Here is a 19016-nt window from a genome sequence, read left to right on the forward strand (position 1 = left end):
CAAGAGGAGAGAGGTGGGAGGTTTGCAGTTCATATTCTGGCACTGTCCGACCATTAGGACTGAAACACAAAGGAGCTTTGAGTCCTAACAGCACCACTCTTCTTTGCCTGGATGACAAGCCACATTTCAAAACAAACACAGCCCAAGCTTCAATTCAAAAGATGAGATCATGGCAACATCCTGCACTGGCACACACACCGAGCCCCAATCTCAAGGGGCAACAGCAACAACCCTGAACCCAAAGCAACAGTTCAGACCAAAGAAAGCATCTCAGGCACAATCCTTAGCTGGTATAAATTGACGTGGCTCCAACACGTTGTGCGTGAAAGCAATAGCTTTAAGCCCAATGCTACACGTAAAGACCACTGACTCTTTGAGGCATGGTATTTACATACAATGCTTCCTATAATTATTGCTTCTGCCCTTTCTTCCTTTAAAAAAAAAAAAAAGCAATAGCTGCATACAAATATGGTCCACTTCCATGATGGACTTAAATGATGAAGCTACAGTTTCATCACTAGATGGCAATATAGATCACAACACAGACTACACTCCAGTTTCTGGTCATGCTGTAAATCTAGGTAATTGATTTCCAAGTCACTAGAGTTAACCAACGTGACTGTAAATCTAATGCTAGAGCTCAGTGGTCTCCATTAGAGTCAACATCCACAAACAGTTGCTGTGCTGCGGTTACCGGGAAAATGTCGACTTGCTTTAGGCTCGATGCAGAGAGCAACTGGTGGAGCCTCATATATTTGGTGCCATAATTGCTGGCAGATGCAGGCTTTTGTCCAGTGGTGACCAGTATACATCATTTCCCTGTGTGTGTTTTATTTCCGGAATGACAACCGTCACGATTCCAGACGCAACAGAAAACAAGGTAAGGTTTTAGGCTTTGTCCATTCCCACGGCTTATTCCTTATCTGAAAACAGGTTCATGTTTGTGACCCGCGGAAATTACCTCGCTAAAAAACAGACATCAAATAACGGCAAATTAGATCAGATTCTGAGACAGCGTAAAATAGCAGAACTCCCTTTTAGATAATGGACACGTGATGATCTACCTCAACTGAGAATCCGGCACTTTTATTACACTTTTATTCAATAGTTTTTACAATCCATGGAAGGTTTTAAGAGCAGTTAGACAGACACCAGATTGGGATGGCTTAGCCAAGGATGACCCTGCCTTGAGTTTGAGCAGATGGCCAGAGGTCCCTTCCCTACTTTTCTAGGATTCAATGAACAGACAGGAACAGTCTGCTACAGAAAGCTACAGAATTCAAGGCACATGATAACTAATCCCATTTTGCACCCATCCTGGGATATAATACTTTGTGCCCATCTCAGACCTTTTGTGCGCTGGTGAATTATACCTTATTTCACCTCCCCTGTCTCAAGGGGTAGTGCAGTATTTATGTCCCTACAGTATAGGGGGAAAAGTGAGGCACAGAGAAATTAAGTCCCTTGCCCAAGGTCACACAGGAAGCTATTGGTACAGCTTGGATGAGAATCCAGAACTTGGACATGCAGACACTCATTTTAATGCTAAAGCTACTGTACATCACTAATAGTTGGACAGCATGGGAAGAGAAACCCAGGCAGTGAAACTTTCCATAGAGCATCCATGGGTCCTTATGTGGACAGCGATGAAAAGACTAGTATAGATATTAGTGAATAATCCAGTGTGTTCTGGTATATCTTGGTTTCAGTATAAATGAGACACTATGTGCAATGGAGTTTTCCTGAAGCAGCAGGGAACATGCCTCAATAGATGCCAGTAGGAAAGAGGATAAGGTCTGCAATGCTGGCCTGCCTGATCTCTCTCAAAGAATCTATATAGGAAGTGGAGTAAATCTATTTGTCACCTTCTGAAGACACAGGAGACACAAGCTGCTGGGATCCACCTTAAAAGGCGAAGATGGGAACCTGGGCTTCTGAGAGACTGCAGATAGAGAGGGGGGCAGAGACAAGGGCTTCAGATATTTGATTGTTTAAGGTGGGCCTTAAATGAATATCCACTACTGTGCACAGTATCCACAGTTCAAATAAGCAGCTGTCTGATTGCAAATTATACATATACAATAGAAGGAAAAGCATGATTCATCAAGGAAATGGATTTCAAATGTGAAGCATCCCAAAGGCTGTTTGTTACAGCTCTGCAAATATTTGCAGCAAATTTTCAAAATCTTGAAATTCAAGTTTTCTGTGTTCTTTGCTTACAAGGCATTGCAAACCAAACACAGACAGAAGTACCAAAAATGAAATGTGTCCAAAGTTTTGCTCAGCAAACCAAGCCCATGTTCCTCTTCTTCCCCTGCTCTTCAAAGAAACCCCATAAAATGCCTAATGCAGGCAGCTTGATTATGGCTTTAAAACAAGCAGAAGTATGAGCTTGCCACAGGATTTGAAGGGAAAAAAATGGCTATTCTATAAAAATAGTGAAGAAAACTAATTTCTAAAAGACCAAGAGATGGGATTATATAAATTGTGAATAATATTTTTGTCTTTTTTATGCATTTTCCAACCCCAACACTGAATAAAGGATGATTTTTAAAAATGATAATTTAATTCTACAGTTGTAGACCAGTGAGCATCATATTAGCTATTAATCCCAGACACAGACAACATATATGGTATTTTTATTGAGACTGGAGAGCAAGTTTGCTGGAGTGGACTCAGGGGGTGACAGCTGTTTGAATGAGGACCTATATCCTCATTTATGCAGTACTTACTCCTAGAATAATTAACATTTACTGTGGACATTTATAAATTATCTTAATGAGGAGGACTGTGCTTAAAATGTTCTTGAAAACAGGAGTTGAAGAAAGAAGGAAGGAAGTCAGACATAGAGGAGTACATTTTAAGTGAGATGAGTTGATTTGCTACTGGCTGTGCAGTAGAGTATCATTTTACTTGTATGCCTCTTCATACATCATTGTGCTAATGAGGTAATGAGTAACTAGGCCCTGTATGTTATAAGACACATGCCCTCCTTTCCTGCCATACAGCCCAACCAAATTGAAGAGCAGGTTCTAAAAACAAGCATACAGAAGAAAGGAGGTCCCATGGAAATAGTGGTAAGTGAACAAGACTGGGAGCCAGGACTGGGTTTTGCAAACTTTGTCACATGAAACCTCCCCAAGCTTCTGAGAAGCAAGAGATCAGCACGACTGTACCTGTGCTATAAAGCAGGAGCCAGCAATGGTTTCCATTAGCGAGCTGGAATGAGGCTGCCAAATGCTGCTGAAGCTAGTCTCTGTGGGTGTCTATTCCCAGAGGGGTAGGGGAAGGGGGTATTTTAATTAGAGCGGCCCCTGGACAGCCACTTAATTAAAATGTTGCATCGTCACACGTATTCAGTGTCCTGTGTTTCAAAATGATTTAACTAACACTTGTTTGACAAGTTTTAGTTAAAGCGCCCCCGCAGCCATTTTGAAACGTGGGATGCTGAATACACGTGGCGGTGAGGCACGCTGGGGCATTCTAATGAGGATACTCCCGCAGGACTTGATTAATTGAGTCTACTATAATGCGTTCTAATTAGAGCATGTGTATAGGCACCATAGGTTGCTAACCCGCGGGCCATAGGTTGCTAACCCGTTATAAAGAAATGAGGTGTTGACTGCTTGCTGTTCACATGTGCTGAATACTTGCTGTTTCCATTGACTTCAGATATGTTTGGGATTGTTCAGCCTCTTGAAAATTAGGCTGTAAATGGATTTCCTGACGTAGGGAACTAGGCAGTTCTGCATGCCATTTTGGCCATTAGCTCATATGGCTTCCTCCTAGAAACAAAAGCAGAAAGCAAGCTGTATTTACTATGAGTTATCCTGTAATTGTCTGGGCATGGATGGCAAGGGCATACCTGTGCGCTGACAATGGCTGGGCTGAGGCCAGAACCCCCCCCCCCAAAGCTCTACTATTACAGTGGAATCAATCTACAAGCCGTCCATGGACTGAGACCAAAGGTCTGGACTGAAACGGGACTGAAATGTTAAATACCTCCAGTGCACTCATTTATTTATGACTTCTTCGGTCTACAGTAACTACAAGCAATAATTGGATTGTGCTCTGCATAGCAGGATTGATTTGCTGTTTACTAATAGAACCAGCGCCAGGTAGCCCCTCTGTTGATAATGTCACGCCTAGAAACGAGATGATACCATGAAAAATGCACTCAAGGCATGATGGTAATGTAGAGGAATCACATGGTTGTCTGGGAGGCATATAACTCTTGCCAGATGCAGATTTCATGCTAGCAAACATTCGAATGCACGTTTGCGCCTTCTGGGTCTTAAACAGAATCTTTACCGTATTTGGCAGGGCTATTACTTAGCACTTTAACACAGCGCAGAGAAGGCCTCTCTTCTTCCAAGCACCATGCTTTTCCGAAGGTCATGGCAAACCCGCAGAACAGTGGGCAAAGGCCTCGGGTTGCCTCCACGTAACGAGTGGTATTTATATTTAAGTACACAGCCGTGTGTAAGACACAGTAACCCAAACTCCCTTCTTCTGTGGAAGACAACAAAGCCCAAAGCAATATAAATGCCACGAATGTAAAACACCCACTGCAAAGCTCTCTGCCGACATTCATATAACTGGGACTTTTTCTCTAAAGCTCCTTCTTGCCTGAGACATGGTGCATCTCACAAGCAGCTTGGGGTACAGAACCAAGCATGAACATGAGCCTGCAATGCGATGCTGCGGCTAGTAAAGCAAGCAAAATGCTGGCTTGCATCCATAGATGCTTCTCAGGCAAATCCCAGGACGTCATTCTCCTGTTGTACTCAACCTTAGTGAGGCCGTAGCTGGAGTACTGCATCCAGTTTTGGGATCCACAATTCAAAAAGGACATGGAGAAGCTTGAGAAGGTGCAGAGGAGAGCCACGTGCATGATCAGAGGTCAGGAAAACAGACCTTACGATGTGAGGCTGAGAGCTATGGGACTCTTCAGCCTGGAAAAGCGCAGGCTCAGGGGCAATTTTGGTGGCCACCTATAAGTTTACCAGGGGTGCTCACCAGGATCTGTGGGAACATCTGTTCATCAGAGCGCCCCAAGGAATGACAAGATCAAACGGTCACAAACTCCTCTGTGACCATTTCAGGCTGGACATAAGGAAGAACTTCTTTACTATTCGAACGCCCAAGGTTTGGAATAGCCTGCCATCGGAGGTGGTTCAAGAACACCTTCAAGAGACATTTGGATGTTTATCTTGCTGGGATCCTATGACCCCAGCTGACTTCCTGCCCTTTGGGCAGGGGCCTAGACTTGATGATCTTCTGAGGTCCCTTCCAGTCCTAATGGCTATGAATCTACGAACCACAGTGACACTCATCAGCTCTCGTCCTGATGTTCAGACAGCAGATGAGGCCCCCTGGTTTTGTGTACTAGAATTACAACCACGCTGCTCTGATTCACTTGGAAAGGGTTGCAGGCCACTTCAGATGCAAATAGCCTGCCTCTGCCCTGGGTCTGTCTGCCGCATTGGCCGTGCCACTACTTGGCTGAAGTAGAAGTGCCCTGCATAGCTTCATGGATGTGCAGAGTTCTCTCTTCATCCCCTCTCTTAAAGGATTCCTGCACAGTCCCAACATAATGCTAAAGCGGTGCTAAGATGATGCAGGCTCCTGGGCATCTCTGACAGTTCTGCCTTGAAGAATTTATGTCTAGAAACCGGGTTAACAACTTGTGGCCACGGGGCAAATTAGACTGTGGCATGGCATCCCTGGGGAGCAGGGCATTGCTGGGGTCAAAATGCTCAAGACACAATCACAGGGAATGAGGGTTCAGCATTCATGTGGGCTGGATGAAAAGGCCTTGCTTCTCTGCATCAGTGTCTATTCAAGGCAAGTTCACTATAGCACCAGCACAGCACAATCCAGCTACAGGACTCAAACCCTGCACTTTATCCAGAACCCAGAGCTGCATCATCTAACCCCGGAAGCCACGAGAGCTCAAACCCTTGCACGCAGAGAGAGGAGACATGACTCGCTCACCTCTCTGATAAAAAGGGGAGAAGGGCCCTGGATTAGAAAGAGAGAAACATGCAGAGGAGAAGGATGCATGTGTACTTTGTACTGAACACTGCACAGCCCTCTGCCGGCAAGGTTGGCAGAGCTGACTGCCTCTCTGCAGAGTCGCAAAGGTATCACACAGGAGAGCCAGCCACTGGCAGCATGAACTACTGAGGTCTTATGCTGCTGCTGTCATGGGACTGCAGTACATCATGGAGCTGTAAAAAACTTCTGCAGAGTCCACTCTGTTCACAGCCTGGGCTTCTTATATTTATGCTGTCCTCAACACCAGCTCGACAGCCCTGGTTCCTGTTTCACTGACCAAATGGTGGTGCAAGGAGATGGGGCGTTACACTCATTTACTTTCTCTTGGAAAATGTGAGAGCATGTGGACTGATATGCACAGAAGAGGGCTTTGGAAGAACAGTAACCCGTACAGTGTTTGCCTCATACAAATGTCATTAGCTAGACCTGCTTTGAGATGCCACCTCCTGTTGAAGGACTGTCTGACTTACATGCAAAAATAAGAAAAAAAAAAGCCTAGTGCTTGGGGCTTGCATGCTAAGAGAGACACTGCATGATGAGAATGAGAAAATTACCCACCTCTCTACTTGCTTGTCAGGGGGGTTGATAGCAGCAGAGCCTACTGCTCTGGGCAAAAGCAAAGCAAGACTCGGGGTAAGATCCCTCAGGTCTGTTGTTATGTGCTCTCTCTTTTTTCTCACCCAAACAATACACCAAGCAGAACCATTTCCCTTCACAAACCCTTAATATCCAAATTGTTTGCCCTTGTTTAGTGCCTTTAAAGCAAATAATTTGAAAGCATCCATTATAAAAAATGATACTCATCTACAGTACTGGCTCAAACATTACAGCTTACAAGACAGTTGGTTACTATAACGTTCGGTCTCATTGCCATAGGATACTTCTGGCATTAGGGATGCTGTCAAAATAATTTTGCAAACGTGTCAGTATATGGAACATTTCTATTTTTCTTTCAATTATATCTATATATTTATTTTAACAAGGGGCCTTACTATAGTGGCTGGAGGTTTATAATTATCCCCAGAACAGTCAGTGGGAATGAAAGACTTGCCCTGAATTTGGCAGACTTTGGTTTAGCCCTTCAGCATGGAAATGCAAAATACTCCCAATTAAGAGTTGGCGTCTTAGATGTACCTGTCAGATCCATAAGGTTCAATTCCACTGTCCACTGGTTATACTGGTGCAAATCAGTCAGAGGCTGGTTACTAGTTCTAGCTGTGCTCTTGGCAGAATACGACCCATTGTTACGGCCCTAGCCATTCTTCCTGAATTAAGCATGCATTCCCGCCCCACTGTGCCCATATAACCTCGGACTGACTACGTGACCTTGCTTGGCCTGGTTCTGTGGTAAAATGCCAGCAAACTACGAGTCCCAGTCAATGAGAAATCTGCTGCTTTTGTTCAACTATTTGAATTGGAACCTTTTCCTCTTGGAAAGGAAATATACTTCTTGGCGCAACAAGGAATGTCCTAACGAATCACCCCGGTGAACATGCACTTATCAATCAGCAACAAAGGTTTCTGCGGGGAGACGGTTTCTTGTTTTATAGACACATTTTTCATGTATATTTTAACATCTGGAGGATATGATATCCCTTGCATGTATGCATGATCCCAGCAAACAGTGGGAGTTGGTGGCTGCACGGGGGAGCTGTTCAAAGCATTACTGAGGTGCTGTGTATTATATTCAATCCCGATTTAATTGGGTCTGATCTTTATGAGACAACTGGACTGGCTTGACCGTAACCGATTGTTTTCAGTGAGTCTTTCCCCACATTCTTGACATTGCTAAATGTAAGAGAATAATGAAAAGCAGGAGGCAACAGGGGGAAAGGGTTTCCTGTCTGGTACTACCCGGGGGCTCAAATTCAGGATGTTTTGATATATATGAAAGAAAGCAGCTTGTGCATTAGAGGCTGGTTCAAATTGGGAGTTACTCTGTTGGTTTCAGTGGAATTAGGCTGGCCAGAGAGGAGAATCTGATCATGGGATCCCGATCTCTCTTATTTTCCATCAGCTTCAATGGATGCTGTGACATCAGGATCATGTCACTATGCAGGTTCTGATCTTGGGTGAGCTGGAGGATGTCCAGGGAAGCCCCGAGTAATCTCAGCAACACTGGATGAACTTCAGTATAACAGAGGTAAGGGGTCTTGGACTTACGGCTATATTAGAGTACTGTAACTGCATTGATTTCAGTGGGGCTGTATTGATGTAAAACTGAAGTAATGTAGTAGTGGCTCAGGCCCAGAATGCAGCTTGCCATTTTCCCTACGGGACTGATCCCAAACCCGCAAGATCAATGGGAGGTCTCGCCTCCACCTCCACACCTCCTCCTGCTTGCGCAGGGCTCTGGATCGGATCCAGAGGGCCGGCTCCAAACCCCTTTGGGTCCTATTCACCAGTCTGCTATGCAAGCGTGACAAGTCCTGCCAGCCTCACAGTGGGCTAAACAGAGCAAAGCACCAGGCTGTTTTACTTGATTATTATCATTATTGAAAGAGGGGGAGAGAGGCGGTCGGGAGGAAAGCTACAAATTATTTTCAGTGACAGCACACAGCCAAATAAATAAATGAGTGAGGGGAAGCAGGTACGGCTTGACATCCCTAATGTGAATCCCCTTCCAGTGATGACAGCCCTCATGCTTCACAATTTGCTCAGTCAGTTCACTTTCCACATGGAATAATTAACAGCCTGGAAGACTTCCAGCCGGGCTCTCTTGCCTGCTCTCCCTCCCCGAGACTTCCCCGACCCTCCGGTTACAGGCGTCCCGCCTCCGTCCATCCGGGACCCTCGCAAAGAGACGGGTAACTGCGGTGGCCCAGGGGGCACCCCTGACAGATTGCATGTCTCAGCCTTATTTTGGGCCATAAGAGAAATTTGAGAAGTTCGCTTTATTTTCTAGAGCACGGATGCAAGCCTGGAAGGACGTTTGGCAGATGCAGCATAAGTGAAAGGGAGCCTCCCTTTGAAGCGCTGCATCACGCGCGGCGAAGCGCTCGGCAGTCTGGTGTGTCAGGAGAGAGGGCAGAGCTCACTCTCATTAGCTCACAAGCACCCAGCTCGGGTCCATCTCAACAATTATTTCACAATGGCCACGAACAAGCACTGGCGTCATCACACCCCTAGTCTCATTACAGATTATTTCCTTAGTAACGCAAGGCTCTGATGTCTCTCGTTAGATTCTTATTTGGCTCCCATCGCCATAGCAACGCGTGCCCCGAAGCCATTCATATTTTTATGATCGCAACGCCCGGTGAAGTCTAAGAAGCAGCTCTACCCTGCACTTTGTGGTGGGGAACTGAGGCACAGAGAGGCTTATGTCAGAGGAAAGCAAGGTTGGAAGTAACTTTATGAGGTCATCCAGTTCAGCCCCTGCCCAAGGCAGAATCATCCTTGATTGAACTATCCCAGCCAAGTGTCTGCCTAACCTTCCCTTGACAAGGTCCCGGGATGGAGATTTCACAACTTCTCTCAGCAGCCCGTTCCAACGCTTGACCACCATCAGAGTCCAAAAGTTCCTCCTAAGCGCCAGTCTAAATTTTCCCTGCTGAAGCTTGGGGTATTGCTCCTAGCCCCGTCCCCTACAGCCACAGACAAAACCCCATCTCCATCCCCTCCGTAATTGCCCTACAGGTATTTGGTGACTGTTTGCGTTAATGATGGCGAATAGGAAATCTCCACTTGCGCTTTGCCCCGTGTGCCTGGCCACGCTGCTACGTTTCTGGAATCACTTGTCTTGCTTTGCAAGTGGCTCTCCCGCTGATATCACCCAGTACGCCATTGGCCTTTTCTGCAACCAGAGCAAACTTGGCTCATCCTCAGTTTATGTACCTGTAACCCCCATGTCCTTCTCTGCAGTACTGCAGCCTAGGCAGTCATTCCCAGCCTGTATTTGTGCACCCGGCTATTTCATATCAAGTGCAGGACTTACACTTGTCCTTGCTGAATCTCATCTGATTGATCGTGGACCATTTCTCCAGTCTGTCCAGGTCCTTCTGGATCCTCGCCTTGCCCTCCAGAGCATCTGCAACTCCACCCAACTTGCTGTCATCTGCAAATTTGCTAAGTGTGCATTTGATCCCATCATCCAAATCATTGAAGTCACACAGGAAGCCTGTGACAGAGTCAAAGGTTGAATCCAGCTGACCTGAATCTTAGCTGATCTTTCTTTTCCCCTCATTTCACAGAGACACAAAAACGAGGGATACTAAATTGGTCAAGCCCCCAGTCCTGTCTTACCTCTTTGACATTATGGTGCTGTCACTTTAAAGAATGAGATGCTCAGCTGTTGTAAAGAACAAACTCCCACGTGGGGATGGATAAGCAACTTTCCATAAATCTAGTCTAATCTACCTGTATGGATATTTTTATGAGCCTATATTTTTAATAGGCTCATCATTGCAGTAAAAGTCAGCTCCATGTTATCCTTTCCCTGATCAACAGTCGCATTTAATGTTGCTCATATGGTCAGTGGGTGAGAGGAGGCAGCATTAAAGCAAGTCAGAAAAAAATCAGCTCCATTTCTCTTAGCTCTGTCAAAATCAGACTATTAAACCGAAATCTGGTTTGAGAGCGCAAAAAAGGGTGTTGGGGGAGAGAAGTCCTACTCTTCTTCAACTATTCTGTTTTCTGACATTGTTTTTTGGGGGGAATGAAAAATTTTGATTTTTTTATTTCAAGAAAACTTTTGGGGTTGGGATTTTGAAAACCATGTTGTACCACACACTATAACTTGGCACAGTTATTTTTTAAATCCATAAACACCTTTCAGTTGTTTCAAAATAATTCATTCCTGTCCCCCCTCTACGAATTTAGGGACTTCAATAGTAAGGAAAACATGTTCCCCTCGGCAGGAATTTCAGACCACACCTACCTCTAACAACCACCTCCGAGGGTTTTTGCTCTCTTTTATAGGAACAGCGCTGCGACTCCTGTCAGTTCAGGTTTGATCACAAAATACCCGTCATGGGCTGATGCACAGCTCCTCCAGGTATTCCAGCCACTGGCTGCCTAGCACAAAGCATTTGTAAAACCGAAGGGCTTTACTCTGATCCCACACCAGTTTTTCGTCTCCCTGACTCCATAAGAAATTCTCCTGATTTACACTTCACAGTGGTGCATTATCCACAGGTAAACTGCACTGCAGTTAGCATCACTTGGGTACCGACAAGAGCATTTCCTTGAAATGCTTCTGAGTACACAGAAACAGATGTTCTTTGCTACAAAAAATGCAGACTTGGCGCTCCAGCCCAACAGAAATCTGGGCATGTTAAACACCTGGCAAGCAGGCGAGAATGAGAGTCACATTTCTTTCATCCCTGGGTTAGTGACTTGGTTCTTCAACTCAGTTTGGAGAGACTGAAGCTTAAAGCTTTTGAGGGCCCCAGTACTAGCTGCCTTAGTACCTACATGCCAACTGCCTCCTTACACTAACCTCCTCCCTGCCACCAATGGATCAGCAGGCTGCGAGAATCACAAGTTCAAAAAAAAGCCATCAATATGCTGCGACTACTACTCATACTTCAGCTATGTGCTGGACCAGATGCTCGGTCAGTAGATCTCTGCACAGCTCCTGCTTTGGGAATCAGCCCCGTTACATTCACCTGATTCTCACACACACACACACACACACACACACACACACACAATTAGACCATAACTGGGTACATAATACTGCTTTACAGTAGGGCCGGATCCTCAGCTCGTGACATCAATGGAGATACTGCACGCATTGACACTAGCCAGGACTGTCGGCAAGCAATGGCAACTGATGAGAGTTGGTTTGTGTTGTAACCGCTTTATCTCAGTCTCCTTAACTTTTGGAGATAATCACTGTAAAGCAGACAGTGTCAGCTCTTTATTTACTTGTGTTAATTAGTCCAGCAGCCTGTAGGTGCTTTGCAAAGAGTGGAACTGCAGTGCAATCTAGGCAGAACCATGCACAAGACTGAAACAGAAATTAGAGGCTGGAAAGACCCGCACGTAGGATTATTAACTACAATATCTTTCCCAGCCATTTGTCTGGTCTAATGCTAACTATCTCAGAGCATGAGGCTTCCCCAGTCTAACTGATCTCACTTTGAAGCTGCTCATCTAGGTATACCTCTTAGTATCAGGGTAGCTGAATAATTCCTCATCTTCTGGGGGGGTTTACACCCTTGAAACATCGCTACCTTGGAATCACATTGGTGCAACTGAGAGCAGCATTTCATCTTAAATCTTTCCCTCAAAGTCAATCTCTTCATCCTTTCTATGAATTGACTTCGGTTTCCTCGGATCTGTCTGCTAACGAGGCAGTAGGCAGGTGGCATTTCCACTCTGCTCTGAGCACGGTGCCCACAGCCGGGATCTGGTCCAAACTCACCCCTTCCCTGAGGGTTCCCTTTATTTTTAACTTAATTAACAGCAGCCTGGAGAGAGGAGCCTAAGCTCTCTGTGGAGGTTAGTTTTTCCCTCTCTTCCTAGCCCTGATTTCCTCTGCCCTGAGAAAGGGGCACTCAAATGCTTGGGCGGGAAAGTTCAGGAATACAAAGGTCAAACCAAAGTCATCTTTGCCCAACCCTTTCCACTTTTGACATTGGTGCAACTTGCACCCCAAAGTCCAGACAAGAGAAGTCTACTAGGAAACGCTAGCAGTTGGGTGTACAACATTGTAACTTTAAGTAAGCCACCCGTTTGTGTACATGCCAGGGGCATGGGGGAGTGTAGGATTATACCAGCAAAGGGACAGTGAGGTGCCTTCTTCACATACTTGCTACTTTACCCATTGCCTTCTTCACCCACTTGTCACTTTACCCATTGCCTTCTTCACCCACTTGTCACTTTACCCATCTCCTTCACTGTCTAATTCCCCAACCCAGGGGCAGCTGATTCTCCTCACACTTTCTTTAGTATAAATGTATATATCTATACAAGATGTTTGCTGCCTAATGAGCTCCAAAACCTCTTTGTGTCTACACATGTGCTCCCTATTAGGGCGCACAAAACTAAGAAACTGCAGCATAGGCTAGTACTGGTATTTACTGCAAAGCAAGTTAGTATTTGTATTTACAAGTACTAGCCTGCTCCAGAGGTTTTTTTTTGTGTGCAGCAGTGCATGTGTAAATGCTGCCCGGCTGGCTGGGGCATGAAGGTGCTTTAGTGCGGGGACTGCTTTCTGGCTAGCCCCGTGCTGAAGCACCCTCATGTCCCAGCCAGCCCCTTCAGTCCTGACCTTTGAGCCTAGTCAGAACAGCTCTGGGCTGCTGCCAGCCAGGCTACACGTGCTGTGCATGAGTAAACTCCAGAGCAATATACTCCAGAGATTTTTGCTCTCAGGAGTACATTTAAAAGGCATACTCGGGAGAAAAAACCCCGAAACACTAAGCTACGGCGTTTATTCATGTGCATTAAATCTGTAAGGGGTGAATATTGGGAGCTGGGAGAAAAACTGTTCACTAGGGCACCCCAGGGGAGGACCAGGAGCAATGGCCATAAACTGCTAGAGGACGGTTTCAGGTTGGATGCAAGGCAGAACTTCTTTATGGTAAGGGTGACCAGAACCTGGCACAGACTTCCCAAGGAAGTGGCGCCGTCCCCAACCTTGGAAGTCTTCAAGAGGAGACTGGACAGACAACTTGCTGGGATCATTTGATCTCAGCAGTTTTGCTGCCCAGAGCAGGAGGGTTGGACTCCATGATTTTTCAAGGTCTCTTCCAGCCCTACATTTCTATGATTCTATGATTAATTGCACGTGTAGACGTGCCCAATTAGGAGCAAGTCCACTGAAGTCACTGGAGTGAAGATGGTGTAAAAGCAGCAGAAAGAACCAAGGAATTCAACCTGCACTGCAAAATCATAATAAAGACACACACACACACACACACACAAAATCTCTCAAAAGAAATTAGCTTTTTCTTTGTTTGATGGGGTCCCTAGAGAGACTCTCTTCAGCGAGACTTGGCTGGAGAGATACCAAATTGTCATGGCAAAGCCCTGAGATCTGGCAGTATAACAGAAAAAAAATATATAAGAGGAGGCTCTTTTCAGCAACAACAAAGTGTGAAGGCTTGTCCAGTGACAAAACTTCAATGCCCTGCGTGAGGAAATCCTTTGTTATGCGCTATTCAAGTTGTACTTTCCCCATGGGAGAGAAGGGCACACCCTCCACAAATAGCATTGTGCCCACTCTGAATAGCTGGCCTTTAGAGTTTCTCATTGTGGCAGTCTTCTTGAGTTAAGCTGTGTTTACCCAGCTGCATGAACATCTCATGGACAGGTATTCAGTGTAGATCAGAGGCAGCGCCAGAGACAAAGATGCTGGGTCTGTGACCAAAATTACACTGGATATGCTTTTTTTTTTAAAAAAAGAGAAAAATCAGTAACTTCAGTGGAAGAAGGGCATTCAGGAAGCATACTACAGCTGGAGTTGGAGCCCCTAGTAGTTGTCCAGAGGGATAGCTCTACTGGAGTCAAGGGCATCATGCTGATGTATACCCATTGCGGGGAGCTCTGCAAGTTGAATGGGAATGTCTGAAGCACTGGTCAGGTGTTTGGTAGCAAAGGGAACCTGTTCACTATTCCTACTTAAGTACAAATTAAATATGGCTTTATACTGAAACTAGGAACGCAGATGTTTGCTGCATTGTGTCATAGAGGAGGAAGGTAAGGAAAGCTGCGGGAGGCTGTAATCTAGTAATCGGAGAACAGGCTGGGACTCAGGAGATCGGAGTTTGATTCCCAATTTTGCGATTGGAGCTGCTGTGTGGCCCTGCTCAAATCGCTTTACTTTTTTGTGCTACTTCACTACCCAGCTTTGGTCAGTCGTGTCCATTTATATGCAAAGCTTATGCAGGCAAGGGTTGCCTCCTACCTTGCGTCAGTAAAGACCATCCCGCTGGAACATTTTTCTAGCTAAGAGAAAACTTGTTATATATTAGGGATACTTATAGCTGGCATAACTAAAACCAGGAGGTTGCTGGTTAGGGGATTTTGCCCCTCCACTCAGGGTCAGAGAAATCAACACATTTAGGATCAGGAAGGAATTTTACCCCATGATCAAACTGGTACAAACTGTGGTGTTTTGTGCCTCCCTCTGTAGCAGGGGGCATGGCACTCTTTCTTGCATCTGTTGAGTCTATTTTAACAGCCCTTGCAAAAGTGGGATATTGGCAGCCTTCATGTCCCTGCTTTACCTGTGACAGATCAGGGTGCTTTTTGTGCCTTTGTGCAACATGCCTTGTGGCTGTGCAAAAGGGTTGCTTGTGTAGTTTTACAAAAAGATTACATGAGGACTTGAATGGGATGGTTTGGATAGAGATGACGGGGTTGGACTTGATGGGGTCCCCTCTCAGCCCTACTTTTCTATGAGTCTATACAGCAATCCAGATCTCTGTTGTGACCTCTACATACACCGAGGTCTCACCATGATGTCAGCCAGTAGGATGCTGCTCAGTCATTTCTGCTGACTCTCCCACACAACCAAACTAGGGATCTTCTCAGCTCCAGCACAAGGGCTTGCCATAGTGGCATATAGGAACCCAATTCAAAGGACATAATCACCCCCACAGCCTCAGCTGTCCAAACTCTGAAGTGTTGTATGCAAATCTGTGTGCCAGAATAGGCATAATTTACATCTCCTTTCAATTCATCGCTTAGTTTAAATACTTCATTTCCTCTCACTTTTGCCCCAGTGAACGGGGTAAGAATCCCATCTGAATCTCACATGCCCATGCAAGATTCCCATGGGGAAAGTCAATCTTTTATATAGTAACCATTCTGACTTAAAATGAGAGAGAAGAGTAATAATAATAAAGGACAAAAGATACACACATAGCTTCCAGGGCTTATGAAAAAAAAAAGCAGTTTAGTCTTCAATAGGCAATTCTTTGGAAAGAAATTAGTGGAAAAGGTTACAAGTCTTCACTTGAACAGAGCCCCATCAGAATGCACTTTGACATCATTAGTACAAATGGAATATGCCCATGGCATTTCTTTTCATTTCAGATGCCCTTGGAGGCTATATTACTCATTGGACCTTGTATTTTCCCCCTTTTCTTTCTGCATAATGCACTGAGAAATTCCAAAGCATATGACTCAAGGGCTGGTTTGCATAGAATACAACCTGCACGCTCTGTGTAATAATAAAATAAATGTTGCAGAAACCCACCCATGATTAGGCAGCCTGTCTACTTGGGCAGAACTCAAAAGATAAAACTCTCTTGATTCGAGCTGTTGTCCAAAAAGAAAAATACAAAATGGAGAAGGAGCCAGAACCTGTCAGATTATATTGTTCCTTCTGTAGCTGAGCACAGTACTTACACATGACACAGCTGGGAACTAGGCTTCAGATTGCATGGCAAACGCTTGCAATATTTTGCTAATGCCTTCTTATGGCAGAGTTGCCCATCCTATATAGCAATGCTCTGTCACTAGGTGGTACTGTGTAATATATCTTCATGTTCTAGATATATCCCTTAGTCTAATTATTCACTTCTTATCGAGCTCATTAATGAAAATGATTAGTGCGTTTAGATATCAGACAGTCTGCTTCTTGAGAGAGAAGCTAGCCCCATATTCAGTGAGGTACGAGTGCACACACAACTTGAAAAACTGGAGCAATCAAGGCCTACTTCTTCAGATAATCGTCACCTATGAAAGCTTTCGCCTTTCTGAACCAACCAGCCTTGAAGGTGCTACTCTGCCCTGCTTTCTGCCCTTAGGAAGAAGGCTAAGGAAGGCAGCTTTTGTCTTTTTGGGGAATTGATTTAACTCTAGTGGCAGAAAACCTCTTTCCAGAGCTGCATCTGCATCAGGGGGCTTGACCCTTGCAGCACTGCCTGCAGCCCCAGAGCACAAACTAAGCCATAGAGCAGTGGTTCACAGCCCTGCATGCAGCCCAGTCAGCACGCTGCTGCGGCCCATGTGACATCCCATTAAAAAAAAGAAAAGGTAAACATTGCAGCCTGTGGATTGTTACAGTCAGGGAGAAAAACGCGGGAAACGGTGGGTTTCGCCTTGCAGGCTGACAGCTGCTGTGGCAGGGTGCTTCCTGCCTGCTCAGTGGCTGTGGGAGCACAACTCTGCACCATCAGTGCTGCTGGGTGGGCAGGGTTGCCTCGCTATGGCAGTGCAGCTAGCATAGGGCTCCCGGCAGTGGTACTGAGCCTCCGTGCCTGCCAGTGGCGGGTCTCTCCTGCTGGGTCACAGAGTCCCCAAGGGGAGGCAGCAGGGCGGGGAGCCCCAAGCCCACAGTGGGCAGTCCGCATCCTCCCCCCAATGGGCTCCACTCCAGCTGTGCCACCCACAGGGCAGCTGGACTCCACACTCCACTCCAGCTGCAAAAACCACCTCCTCCTACAGGCAGCAGCTGGGGCTTGGGCACTGCTTGGGGGGCAGGGGGCTGTGGGCCCTGGCCCTGTAGCCCTGGCAGCTGGGGGACCCCTCAGCTGTTGGGTGTGGCCCACAGTAACACACTGAGAGTTTCAAGTGTGGTACACTATGGCAAATGGGTTGAGAATCACTGGTGTAGACTATACTGGGGTGGCCAACTGGAGACTCGGGAGCCACATGCAGCTCAGAAGTTAATATGTGTCTCCTTGAATCTTTGCACAATCACACGGTGACCAGCTTCTGTAGCGGTCACGTCACATCATAGATTCATAGATTCATAGATGTTAGGGTCAGAAGGGACCTCAATAGATCATCAAGTCCGACCCCCTGCATAAGCAGGAAAGAGTGCTGGGTCTAAATGACCCCAGCTAGATACTCGTCTAACCTCCTCTTGAAGACCCCCAGGGTAGGGGAGAGCACCACCTCCCTTGGGAGCCCGTTCCAGACCTTGGCCACTCGAACTGTGAAGAAGTTCTTCCTAATGTCCAATCTAAATCTGCTCTCTGCTAGCTTGTGGCCATTGTTTCTTGTAACCCCCGGGGGCGCCTTGGTGAATAAATCCTCACCAATTCCCTTCTGTGCCCCCGTGATGAACTTATAGGCAGCCACAAGGTCGCCTCTCAACCTTCTCTTGCGGAGGCTGAAAAGGTCCAGTTTCTCTAGTCTCTCCTCGTAGGGCTTGGTCTGCAGGCCCTTGACCATACGAGTTGCCCTTCGCTGTACCCTCTCCAGGTTATCCGCATCCTTCTTGAAGTGTGGCGCCCAGAATTGCACGCAGTACTCCAACTGCGGTCTGACCAACGCCCTATAGAGGGGAAGTATCACCTCCCTGGACCTATTTGTCATGCATCTGCTGATGCACGATAAAGTGCCATTGGCTTTTCTGATGGCTTCGTCACACTGCCGGCTCATGTTCAACTTGGAGTCCACTAGGACTCCAAGATCCCTTTCCACCTCCGTGCCACCCAGCAGGTCATTCCCTAGGCTGTAGGTGTGCTGGACATTTTTCCTCCCTAGGTGCAGCACTTTGCATTTCTCCTTGTTGAACTGCATGTCCAAGGTTCCCTCTAAGGTGCGTGTGTGCGTGGCCACGCACAACTAAAAGTGTGGCCATGCACAGCCTTTTCAAGGCCGCACAGCAGGAGAGGCCGGAGCTGGAGCCTGGCACGGGCTCCGCTGGCTCCGGGGAAGTGCTCCGCTCCCCCACGTCAGGACTGGGGAGTGGAGCACTTCCCCGGAGTCGGCGGAGCCTGCGCCAGCCCCCGCCCCAGCCTCCATCCCTCCCTTGCCTCACCTCGGCCTGCCCCAGTGAGGCTCTGCTGGCTCCAGGACACTGCTCTGCTCCCTCGCATGGCCTCGGGGACCAAGGAGGCATGTGGCGTCAGGGCTGGGGCACGGAGCATTGTCCTGGAGCCAGCGGAGCCTCACTGGGGCTCCGGCTCCAGTCCCCAGCCCCCGACCCCAGCCTCCAGCCACCGGCCCCTGGCTCCAGCCCTTGGCCCCTGGCTCCCAGCTCCAGCCTCTGGCCCCTGGCTCCCAGCCCCTGGCCCCAGCCCTTGGCTTCAGCCTCCGGCCCCCAGCAT

At 46.8% G+C, this 19016-nt stretch overlaps 1 protein-coding gene and 1 long non-coding RNA gene across 6 annotated transcripts in view; one reads left to right on the top strand and one right to left on the bottom strand.

Moving 5' to 3' along the window:
- Positions 1-19016, bottom strand: part of FRMD4A (FERM domain containing 4A) — a 283978-nt gene that overhangs the window by 200956 nt on the left and 64006 nt on the right. The window lies entirely within an intron of this gene.
- On the top strand, positions 673-16209 carry LOC109283170 (uncharacterized). The gene is made up of 3 exons (XR_002090252.2): positions 673-880; positions 8078-8203; positions 8966-16209. It is a non-coding gene; the product is annotated as an uncharacterized LOC109283170 (long non-coding RNA).

The sequence above is a fragment of the Alligator mississippiensis genome, chromosome 4 (genome assembly GCF_030867095.1).
Source record: "Alligator mississippiensis isolate rAllMis1 chromosome 4, rAllMis1, whole genome shotgun sequence".
Lineage (NCBI taxonomy): Eukaryota > Metazoa > Chordata > Crocodylia > Alligatoridae > Alligator > Alligator mississippiensis.